The following is a 13,444-nucleotide window of genomic DNA, read 5'->3' on the forward strand; positions in this document are numbered from 1 at the left end:
TAGGAGAATAAGAGATATTTTAGTAGATTATGAACAAGCTTTTGATCATCTTGTTATTAGGAAAACCCATAAAAAAAATTCCTAATGTTTGGGATATGCAACAATATTTTCTCTAGAAAAAACTTTCTTTCAAACAAGGTTCAAATTTCCCAATTCATACTTTTCATCCAAACAATAAAAATTAGTATACAAAAAAAACACAATATACAATTGTGAATTTTAAATTTATCAGATTTTCCACAATCCATGTTATTATGTGATAGATTTATGTATTAAACTATGTAAGAATTTTTGCATCAACATTTTGAGTCACACTCTGTGAACTATCATCAGGATGAAAAGAACAGTTGAAAGAGAGAAATCTTGATGATCTTTCATGGAGCATGACCTAAAATGTTGATGCAATTTTTTTTACACAGTTTAATCCAAAAATCTATCACATATTTGTAAATTTGTAATAATAAATGCTAATTAAAAATAATAATTAATTTATAATTTTTTTTGACATACATAAAAATCCATCAGTTGATGAGCCTACTAAATAACAATAAGAAATAAAAAAGCCAACTTTTTTTACCCATGATTGTGTTATAAAAGAGATAAGTTATTGTGTTGAACTATGACATTTTAGGCAAAATAGATATGGAGATGAAGTAATATAGTGGAAATATTGAAATCAAACATATATATATATATATATATATATATATAATTCATCTCATAAGGAGAAGAATATATTTATTTATAAGGATTATGTTTACATAATTTGAGTTTAAAGGTAATGAACAATTTTTATAGTGACTAGATTTTAAGGTAAAAAGGTTCAATCACCTTTAACCTCCTAGTTGGAATAGCAAAAAGATGCTCTTTCCTTGGAATGGTGACTCCAAAAGTTTCATTCATGTCTAACTCTCCTTCACATTTCCAATTGAAGTAGTGAATGAGGTATACTAATGCAATCCTCATATTGGCAATGGCCATGGAAGCACCTAGGCAACTTCTCCTTCCTGCTCCAAAAGGATTCATGCTTAATTCTGGATCTCTTATCATATCAAAATTTTTACCCACAAATCTCTCAGGCCTAAATTCCATGGGATCTTCCCATACTTTTGGATCTCTTCCTATTGCCCAAGCATTAATAATAATGCCTTGTTTTTCTTGGTATGAAGTAGTCATAATGAGGTCCTTCCACAACACAATCTTCTGTAGATTCATGGGGGATGAGCAAGGGGCCTATTGGATACAATCTCATTGTCTCTTTAACCACACAATGCAAGTATTCCATGCTTGCAATTTGAGAAGATGTTATTTTCTCATCTTTTTTAACTATAAAATCAATTTCTTCTCGCAATTTCTTCATCACTTTTGGATTTCAATGTGATTTCTCAATAACTCGAACATTACCCATTGCAATGTAGATGCCGATGTGTCTATTGACCCAAGGAACATATCCTATAAACGCATAGATAGGTTAAATCATAGACATAAATAGATATAATCAATACAATACAATGCAACCAGTACATTAACATATAAAAATGATTAGTATGTACCATAAGGATAGCCTTCTTATCTTCTACTGTGATTTCCGTGTCCACAAGCACGTCAACCAAATCCTCCTGCCGCTCCTCCTCCTCCTCCTCGGTGCTGCGCCTCGCCTGGCGCTCCACATGTTCTTCTATTATTTTGTCAAAAACAGCGTCAATCCGCTGGTGGGCACTCTTCATACGTCTCCTCAGCCCCTGCAAGTCGAGCCAATCCAAACAAGGAATGAAGTCGCCAATGTTAATAGCTCCCATCAACTCAGCAGCCTCCGACATCAATTCCTCAAACGTTGTGCCCCCAGAGAGGTGATCGGCTTTTTTCCTACCCGTCAATATTCGCCACATCAAGTCAGAGCTAGAGCAGGAAATGGCTTGGCTCAAATCCACGCCCACTCTGCCCTTGTCGGTCTTCTCCCAGATCGATCGGACCATTGCCAGGACCTCTTCCTCCTGCAAACCTCTGAACGACTCGATTCTCTTGGCACTCGCAGCTCCAACGTGCATATCTTTCTTACATTTCGCCAATAATCTCCGTAGGGGGAAAACACGATGTCCTTGCAATTGTAAAACAAGTATTTCCCAGCAGCAGTAGACGGTCTGCTGACAAAACTCAAGTCATGGGTTTTCAGAAACTGCATGGCCGCCTAAGAAGAAGAGGCAATCACGACGGGAACAGAACCGAACTTGAGCATCATCATTGGCCCATGTTTCTCTGCCAGCCGCTGCAGACTACGGTGAGGAAGAGCCCCCAACTGATGGAGGTTTCCTATGATGGGAAGCGGAAATGGTCCTGGCAAACATAATCTCCCATTGTTTTTTCTCGCCAAAAGTCGATAGAAAGGACATCAAAACAGTAAATAAAAAAATTGTAAGTCCTATTGCAGAAGTACTCATATTCAGATCCATTTTTAGGCATTGCTGCTTTACTTTGCTCGGGAGGAAAGTGTTTATTTAAAATAGCTCCTGCTACTTCTGCCCTCTAATTATTAGGGCATGTCATATTTGCCATGTGAATCTTACTGGTCCACAGGCACTAGTTGAGACCACTGATAACGCGCTGTCTTTGTACTGTCCACTAATATGAAAATGACACTTTTATTTTGTATCTTTTAGATTTTTGTTATTAAAAATGGTCTCGCCACTTATTCGTGAAGATGGTATGAAAAAGTCGGTCGTCGCGTAGTCGGGAAACTGTCGGTTGTCGGGATAAGGTCCTTCCATCTAATAATCCATTTTTTGATCCATAAAATTAGTTTCTTGTATTCTAACTTTTTGAATTCATATAATACATCACTTTTTTTCTCCCTTTTGTTTTCTTTTATCTTTTCTTATTATTCCAGTTTTTAATCCATAATATTAGTTTCTTTGTATTCTAGCTTTTGGTGTTCATATAGCATGTAACCTGTTTTTTTTGGTTTTTTGTATTCATATTATACAACATTTTTTTTCCTTTTTACTATCTCTTTTATCTTTTCTTATTATTTTTAATTTTGAATTAAAACGATTCATATTTTTTCCCTCTTAATATTGTTCAACATCACTAGATGCTAGAGAGGGGGGTGGGAGGGTGAATCAACATACACTTAAATTTAATCAGATTTAATCTTTTATAGAAAATTCATTCCATCTAACATATGCATGAAAGTAAGTAACTAAAACACAAAAGAAACCACACAAGAATGCCAAGATTTTTTTGTGGGAAATCCAAATTGAGAAAAAATGGGGTGAGAACTATCTCACTATATGATAAATTGATTACAATGTTTAGGCCAAAGGCCAAAGAGCTCATTGCTCCTGAGATGACTTGCAAAGATAAGGGCACAACCTTAGGGCAAGATACAAAAAGTGGCTTGCAAATACTAAAGATAACTTATTTAGGGAAAGACAATACATCTAATAGAGCTACATTGATAGAATTGAACTATAAGGAACCACATCCATTAAAATGTTGATCAAAGTTCACAATTCAAAACATATAAGAAATTGTCTTCATCACTGCTCTATAGCACTTGTGGACTATTATATTGATTCACATATACTTTGCACAACACACACCACTTCTCTATCTCTCTCCATAATTATTCCACTCTTTATATACAAACCACAACTTCAAGAACACCAATTAGGTCGGCCTAATTAGGTGTAGTGTGTAAATTCATCATTGTTGGCATAAAAACGACCTCCAATGTAATGCAAAAATGAAAATGAGATGTGTGAGGATTCAACCCAAGTCGACACACTGTCCAATCCATTCTAAATCATTACCCATAGATCCACATACAATCATACAAACCAAAATATTATAGGTTAGGTGTAAAAGATAATATTGTCAAAGCATGCCATGAAAAATTTATACAATCATCAATGCAGACCACTAAGAGTATTTATGGATGCCCAAGATAGCATCAACAAGCACCACTAATGCTAAATAACGAACCAAATCACTAGAATACAAGCAGGTATGGGAATGCAAGATATTCCTGTACACTGACACCTGAACAATTACACTTGACAAAATACCATGGATCCTAAAAAATAGCACCAAATTTTTGTAAACTTCAAGATACATGATCAAAAGCCTTTTTGGAATAGCTACAAATAGACTACACATATCCGCACGATCACATTGCTACTCCATAGCAATTGTGCTATACCAGACCACATTCAGACCACATACTATATCCAAGTTGCTCATCTAGATCAACAAGTTTGACATCAATGACAACAAGAACTCATATTTGCAACAAATATCTTATCCTAATAACCATAATTTTTCTCCTCTTTCTATCCAATCGTAACAATCCTAATGATAGATTATATAAGAAAAAAAAAATTAAGGAAAATAATTTACATAATTAAACCCACATACAAATCCAAACAAACAAATATGAGAAAAATAATAACATATATTACATCATATTGTAACATTTTATGACTTAATACTTTCAATCCAATAGCCACCTAATCTCAAAAATACATTAAAATATACTTACAATGATAATATTTTATATGAAAAAATTCAGTGGAATTATTCAACTGAAACCTTTCTTATTTTAATTTAATCTGAAACCTTTCTTATTTTAATTTAATCTGAAAACTCACTAAAGTTGAGAATAGCCACCTAATCTGGTATTTCACTCTAAGACAAAGCACATATCTATCAAGTATAACTTTTTGAAGGAGAAGGTGGAAGAAAATGAAGTTAGACTGGTTTATGTGAACACTAAAGAACAGATTGTAGATATTTTCACTAAACCTTTGCCTAATGAATCATTTGATTACCTGAGAGACAGATTAGGGGTTTTTACCCATCCAACAGAGAACTGATTGATGCTTTTTGGCATCAGTCTGGTATGCATTATCAAATATATTATTCATTCTGGCATTGATGTGGGGATGCTACTGCTCAGGAGGAGTAGTTAGCCTTGTGATTCAATGGTTTTTGGTTTTTGCTTTGATATTTTGGTCATATTTTTGGCATTGATGTCAAAGGGGGAGAGATATATGTGAAAAATAGAGCTTTACAACAATATCATTCACAAGGGGAGTTTGGTCTTTGTTTCAGAACTTCATTGTTATATCTTTGTGTGGGAGATTGTTGGCTGTCATCCATTGGGGGAGACTTGTTTGGCATTTGTTGGCACTTGGATGTTTTTCACATCTAGTGTTGCCATCAATACTAAAGTGGGAGATTGTAGGCCATTTGGAGGAATTGATTATGTGTTGCATTGATATTTTGTCATTGATGTCAACACTAGCTATTTTGGCTGCTTTACTGGCACCCTTATGGTCCCAGTAGGTTGTTTGGTTTCTGGTTGGTTTGGATCAGGCAAGATTTGGTATGCTCGGGTATGTTTGGGTTATGGAATTGGCTTACTCATGTTCATATTCAGTCAGTTGATTTTGATTTGGTGATCGGATGCTATCCTATATTCTAGTAAGCTTGGTTTGTTATTCCGGTGAGGGTTTCATCGGTAGAGCTTTGATGAAGATCTTTGATGATATACATAAGTGATGTTGGTGTAGCTTTTGGTGGAGTTTTAGGATGTTGATGGTGATCACATTCCAGACTTGGTAGATTGGGATCATTGTTTTAGCATGTGGACCTATATTAGGTCCCGATATTGTCTAGGTTATGAACTGACTTAATGTAACGTGTGGATTGGACCTCTTGATGTGTTTCTGAGATGTCTTATGGGTTGGATATTATTTGTTTGGTCTCTGGCCAAGATGTTTTGTAATTATGTAATTTTTTATTGTCTGGTGGCCGACCTAATTGTTTATGGTTGAGGCTTTGTATATATATGATGTAAGATCTCATTGTAGATCATAGGTGAAGATGTGTATGTGCGAATAATGTAATAATCATTCAAGTAGAGGATTTGGTCGATCATTGGAGATCGAGTTGGGTTTATGTAAGAGGATTTAGTCCTTCGGTATTGAGCTTAACTAGAACTATATTCAAGCATAGGAGATGCTATCTTTGTAGTTCATTCATTCTTCCGAATTGTAGTCTGGATTTCTATGTAGTCAGTGAGACTCCTTTTGTGATGAGTAGTCCACTTTGAGCTGTTGACCTTCTTGCAAGTGTAGACCCCTCAATTGTAATTCACGTACTTACTATAAAAGTATTATCTGACTATGGGTAGGCTTCCCACCGCGGTTTTTCCCTTTCGTGGCTTTTCCACATATAAATCTTGGTGTCATGTGGATGGTATTTATTCTTTGATTGTTTTTTATACTTAATTGGTTTATCTACTATTCTGGTATTTGGTTTATACTTTCCAGTAGTGATCTTTTGGGTTCCGGTATTAAAGTTTTAATTGCTTAAGGTTCTGATAATCTGGTGACAACTGATTCACCCCTCCCATCTTAGTTGTCTTCTGGTTATTTGAACTGTCTAATGATAGATAGTTCATTGATCAATGTATGATAGGTTAGGTTCGAGTCCTCTTCTAGCTTGGGGCAGTTTTCCACATTCATCCCTCTAGGGTCCTGATCTTCCTCTAAGCTCTCTGAATGATAGGCTCTCCTATCATCTTTCTAAGGATTATTAGTATTCTTATCAGTATCACGATCCTCATTATTGGTATTCCCCTATGTTGTGGTATTTGAATGTGAAACTGTCATATTTGAGGTACAACCATCAATCTTAGCTTTAGCTTTCCAAACTTTTTTGTTGCCTTCACTTGGCTTCCTAGGTTTTCTTTGAATACAAAGAGGAATTTTTTTTATCCCAATGGTCTAACTTCTTGTAGTTGAAGCACGCAGAAGGTAAATTCTCAAACTCGATAGCTTGCTCCCATGTATTGGTCGAGCTTTGAAACAATATCAATAGATGTAGGCATATAATTAGACTATAGGATACCAACACATAATTTATCATACACTAATATCTTCCTCACAGGCATCATAGAGTCAATGGAAAGAAGCTCCCAAAAAGAACTAACAATACCTTTAAAAACATCTTCATTCCAGTACTCCACTAATAGGCCAAGAAGATGCACCCATACAGGGACAACCTCAAAAGAAAAGACTGAGAGATATAACTTTGGTGACCATTTTTTTTAGGCCAAAGAAGCCTTGCCAATAACCCAAGGTTCCCCATACATGATGTCCACCATATCATCCTCATAGGAGAAACCAAAAGAGAAAAATGATTTTGGTAAAGCAAAAGTCTCTACTTGCCCTTTCAAACACCATTTTATTTTAACAAAAGATCTAACCACCTCAATATTAGGTAGATCGTTCTCATAAATTTACTGACTAAGAGGAACACATCAAAGAGATATTATAGTCAATAACAGATTCAAGGAAAACAATAGAAAACTTACACGATTTTGGATCCGAAAGGTTGTTAACAAGAGGGTGGGAAGGTTTTCTAGTTGGTTTCACCCCCAAAAAGCGAGACCCATAGTTTTTGAACCTCAGGACCTTCCTTACCCTTTCCCTTATCCAACTCAGCAGAAGCACATGGGACTCTAGGAATCTGAGCTAAAAGATTTGCTTCCATCAAACAGGAAGTGCCACATCCCGCAGGATCCACAATGATTCCCCTTGGCCCCTCCAGTAGTTCTCCTGATTCCCCATTAGAATCATTTTGTCCTTCCCCTATTGGCTCTTCATTTTCTTCTGTCTACATATTCAAACCTTCATTTTCCCTCCTGCACTCAGAATTCAAAATGCCTTTCCCACCCAAGTTTTTGCCACTCTCCATGATTGTATTCAGCTTCTCTCGATAGACTAAAGATGTTATTTTTCTTAATGTACTCATGTGTTAAACAATATTAATTGAATATATTAGTTAAGTACATAATATTTTTATGTGGTATATAACTGTAAATTTATTATTTTTAGATATATGATATATTTTCATTTTGTATGTTAATTTGGATAATTGTTCCCTCTTTTATAATCTAGAATTTTTTTTCCTTTGATTATATTATATTATGAGAAACTTATCTATTGAAATTATATCTTAACTCTATTTAATGAATAAGTATGAATACATTTCATATATGACTCACCCCAAATAAAAATATCAAAATATAACTAAGTATTGAATAAGAATCCATAACATATTTTATTTTTAAAATATATTATTAAAATATATAATAATTAAATATTTCATAAAATATTATTTTTGATGAAGGAAAAATCAGGTTTTGAGGGAGATCCAAAACCTTGTACAACATGTTTTAAAGGGGCCTGAGACCCTCCGATTTTGTACGGATCCTGAACCCTCAAACAAAATTTTACAACAAGATAAAACAAAGGCAACCAACAACCGACCCACAACCAACCACTAGAAATACAACATTAAAGTACTGGCTATAAAAATAGAAGGTTGAAGCCATCACACCAAACTAGTTAGAAAATCATGATGAAAGGGTTTTTCTAGGCTCCCTTAGCCTTAACAATGAGTTTTAACAAGGCTCCCATAAACTTCACTTCTAGTGACATAAAGATGATGCATAATAAAATAATAGGAATAAACTGAGCCTCCAAAACAACTAAGAACATGAAGAGGAACAAAGGTTTTTGATAGGCTCCCCAAAACTTCACACCAGGATTTAAAATGGCTCCTAAAACCATCCTACAATAGGCCCTCATACAACTAGTCCATAATTCTCTTGCAAAAAAAATATCCACCTCAATAGAAGATGAACCAACCTCAATAAGAACATTAGGGAAAAAGACCACTGAGATGAAGAGTCACACTCAATCCAAACCTGCATCCAAGCAACCAAAGACAAGAAATTACCTCATGATGAAGCTTCCAATCTCTCCCACGAGGAAAGTCTCCACCTCCATAGGGGATGCCACCACATCTATAGGAACCACGAAAGAGTAAGAAAGGAGTAGAAAGAGACAAACCCTCCCCTTAGGAGACACATGGAAATGGATCAAGCAAATAACAATATGAGCCCACTTGATATTATAGGCATCTAAAAACAACCAAGATCCAGCAAAATCACAAGGAAAAACACAACCCCAAAACTTGGTGCAACCCTTAACCTATAATAGGGTAAACCTCCAAAAAAGGCTCCAAAAAAATTATAAATCAAGAGCCCAAATAAAGGGAAAACAAAAAAAACCCCCTCCCCACGCGCACAACCACTAGAAATTGCATAGGTTCTATAAAAATCAAACAAACCTACCAACAAACCCTGCATCCAAGAGTATAGTGCCAAGCATGGCCAAATAGACAACTACCCATAAAACAAGAGGGAGAGAGCAACAAATATATGAAGGAAATAAGAAAATCCACCATAGACAATCTCAATGGAGGACAACAAAAGAACCATGACTACAACACTCCACAAAAAAAGGAAATTATTTCAATCAGCATCTAATTTCCACTCCCCAAAAACCTTGACACAATCCTCTACATTTCTAAAAACTCCCAAAATCCTACCTCCTACGCTCTCGCCCTGACTCCCACCTTGCTCCACACAAATTTCTATGAGAACCACAACCAAGTAGTAAATAGAGACAATACTATACTCTAAGACCAATCTCTATCGAGTGACCCCAAAATCCTCTTACACTCCACCCTCCACGGTAGCACCTCAATGAGAAACACCAACCCACCCCACCCCCTCTTTGTAGAGAAACCACTCCAAACTCCCAAAAACAACCGACCCACTAAAACATCGTTGATGTAGAGGTTCGACAAACTCCTATAGAACTCTCTGCAATTTCCTTGAAGCCAAAAACCCTACCACCACATGCACCCTTCCCACTCCAATTCCTCATTTCAAAATCTCAATAATTATTATTTCGATAAAATATTGTTATCTTTATTTTATTTTTATTTGTCTCTTATTTTAAAACTTCCCCACCTTAGAATATTATCATAAGTGATAAAAAATTGAATCAAAATAAGATAGAAACAATGCAATGCAATATCCAAATTCACACTTAATAGAGCCTTAGAACTATGCATAAAATCAAATGATAAACAATAATTTAGCATAACTAAGACCTTATTTATTGCTCCATTTTTACTTGTCAAACTTGAATGTTTCATGTCTATTGTCTCTTAAAATTCATAGTATAAATTCGGTATCATCATGATAGTATAATTTTGTTTGATGCTTGATACTCATAGTGCTAGATTGATAACAATAATGATAGATTGAGTAGGATACTTGATCATAAGGTGCTATCAAGGGAAAATGAATGAGTAAAAATCTTATTTATATGTCTCATTTAATGTTTGATCAATGGTGGAAATTAATTGTAAAGATCAATGGATGAGAAAATTTGAGAAGGCATAGAATCTATAATTAGAAAATGGATTGATGAGGTCGAAGGATAAAAGAGGGTGTATATGCATAGAGGAAATAAATAAATATTAATTTTATCTATTTGTGATGAAAAATTAAATTAATTATTAAAATTTTATTTAATGTTGAGAACAAGTTAATTACTGTAAAAAAAGATGATTAGTAAAACAATAAAAAAATTAGTTAATAGTGGACGAAAAATAATGAATTAATTAAATAATTATAAATTATTTAATTAATAATAAAAGGAAGAGGATAATAAATTCATTAAATAAATAAAGATTATTTAACTAATAGAGGAATCTATAGCCTAACTAAAAATTATTTAATTAATATGGATAGAAGAATTAATGACAAGGTGATAGCATGGCAAGATCAAAATGTATTAGTCATTTTTAGATGTGTATTATTTAACCCTATTTGACACAACACTTTTTTATGACATTTTTTTAGAGAAAAATTATACTAGTGATAGGATATAAGTGGGATGGAAGGACATATGTATGCCCTTTAGATATATGGCCACAAAAAAACAATTTTGCTAAAACTCTTAAAAAGGAGGGAGTATAACATATGTAATGTATGTGGAAGAGATGTAAATGGAACTAAATGCAATTATTTGTAAAGTAGTCCATTAATCAAATGTAAGGTGAATCTTATAAATGGATAATGGTTTGGATAGAAAATATGAAACCTAGATAGGACATAAAAGATGGATGGATATGTGGTTCAAGGATACACAAAAGTGGATGAAATCCTTCTATTTTATTGAACTATAGGTTTTTTATCATCATCGAGTGCCTTATGAAGTAAACAAACCTAATGATCAAAACTACAACAAGAAAATAATGAAAATAATGATCAAGGTGAAAGATAAAATAATAAATAATTGACCATGCCCCATTCCTCACTCTCCAATACAATATTATGATAAAAATTTGGTAAGTTGGGTCGATGTACTCACTCTAGTACCTAATCCCTTTGGTCTACTAAACATACAAACCTACTTGGACAAGTTTTGTTTCTTCTTAATGCCCGCCATTGCTCCTAGAATGCCCACCAATTGCACAAAAATCTTTTTGAACTCAAGAATCTCCAAGGATGAAACTGAGCCAAATGAACCCCAAAATTTTTATTTATAGCCAGTTTGGAGCCAAAATTAAGGTTTTTCAAGCTTACAGTCATGGTCAAAACCAACTTCCAAAGCCTTGTAGGTCAGTCAAATGAGCTCAAAACTTTAGAAAACTGGAAACAGGTGATCCTATTCATATTATTGTTAAATTGGTCCTATAATCAGAATTTTTGGATTAATTTTTTGAGGGGGAATAATTATACGCTACCATCGCTAGGGCATAATGGGGTAGATTTTTTTACTTTTTCTTTAAAACAATGCTACTTCAAATAGTCTCAAAGAGCGACAACATGTAGACACTTAAAATTGTCTCATTACTAACATTGCTAATTATTTCTCTAGATAATTTGATCAATTTATCATTTGGGAGTGAGCATATTTCTTTTGAAAAAAGTTCCTCTAGAATTAGATTGACAAAGGGATTAGATGAGTTTATGATTTCTTTAATTATATTTCTTATAGCCTCAACTACAAACCGATCAAGAAAAACATCATGATCTAGCTAAACATCACCATTAACACCAATATCATTTGTCTGAGTCATTAATTTCTTGTCGAAGTGGATTTGGAGAAGGAATAGTTGAATCCATTAATTGAGCATATTCAACAACATTTGAGAAATACTTAATACACCCTTATAGGGAGTAGAAGGAAAAAGATGAGTCAAAGGTCTTTAGGTTTATCTTCTTGATGATCAATTACCATAGAGTTTGTGATTCTTTTTAGATCATTTCCCTAGGGAACATCAGGAGTGATATATACTTTCTCATTGACTTTGTTTTTAGCACTAATAGCTTCAGCTCCTACACTATCCCTATGATCATTGAGACTCAAGTCACCCAGACAAGCTAGTTTGTGAGGGGGAACAAGAGTCTAAGGATGCTCCAAGTACACAATTACTAGACTCATTGTAAACTATGCTGGTTCCCAAATCAACAGATCCCCAGATCTTAAATATTTAGCCACTTTCTTATCAACATGTTCAAGGATGGATTTGGCTAGCGAATGAGATTCAGTCACAAGACTAAAATCTTCTGCACTTCTCGCTCTGCAAGACCAAGGCGAGTGTACCTAAGTAATGCCTAACTATATTATGACCTTCAAAATTTATGGCATTACAAATTTTAGTAGATATCCCAATGTGTATATGCTAAGGAATGTGTATGAATCTTCAGATTTGGCTACAATCCATGCATCTAAACTGTCACTAAGCATTTGGGATGGGTTTCTACACCAAACCTACTCCTACAAAAAAGAAATAAAAAGAGGAAATAAAAGAGACCTGATATGAATAAAATGATTCTGACATCTGAATACAAGTGCTATGACTAGTGTCTTCATCAGGGCAACAAAGTCAAGTTGTAGCTAATAGACAATAAACCCAAATAGTTTAAGCTATAACTAGTGAATCCTTAGTATTGATGCCTTACATCAATACCCCCCTATTACAGTCCTATTGCAGCCATTCTTACATATCCTACATGAACAACACCATTTCATTATCCTATGAAATGCATTTTAATCTCTTCCTTAAGAGAAGCAAGAAACAAGACAAACACCTGAGCTTGCAAGGACAAAACAAAGGATCATTGATCATCTATTTCATAAAACAGTGAGATTACATGCTGGAGACAGTTACAATAAAAACATTGAAAACACGTTTGCTTTCTGATTATACACTATTTGAAATGGTAAAATGTCCACAAACTGAAAATTAACTCTAGCATACCCTTAATCTTCCACTATACATGAAAACCCTCCTCCCTGGACTTTCAAAAAGTCACCTTTAGAATCCCATCTCAATGGCTTTGAATTCCCTTTTATATGACAAGGGAGATAAACAAGCTATACGCCAGGTAAGACACATTTGTCACAATTTGATTACATAAATATTTCAGTAAGCCCTAAGGCATCTGTTCCTCATGTACTGCACGTAATCTTCCCTGAGGCATTAAATGCAAGTGATTGTGACCATC

At 34.5% G+C, this 13,444-nt stretch overlaps 1 pseudogene; it reads right to left on the reverse strand.

Annotated features, from left to right (window-relative positions):
• Positions 1 to 766: 766 nt before the first annotated feature.
• On the reverse strand, positions 767 to 2,450 carry LOC131859510 (cytochrome P450 750A1-like; annotated as a pseudogene).
• Between the last annotated feature and the right edge of the window lie 10,994 nt (positions 2,451 to 13,444).

Source organism: Cryptomeria japonica, chromosome 10 (assembly GCF_030272615.1).
Source record: "Cryptomeria japonica chromosome 10, Sugi_1.0, whole genome shotgun sequence".
In the NCBI taxonomy this organism is placed as follows: Eukaryota; Viridiplantae; Streptophyta; class Pinopsida; order Cupressales; family Cupressaceae; genus Cryptomeria; species Cryptomeria japonica.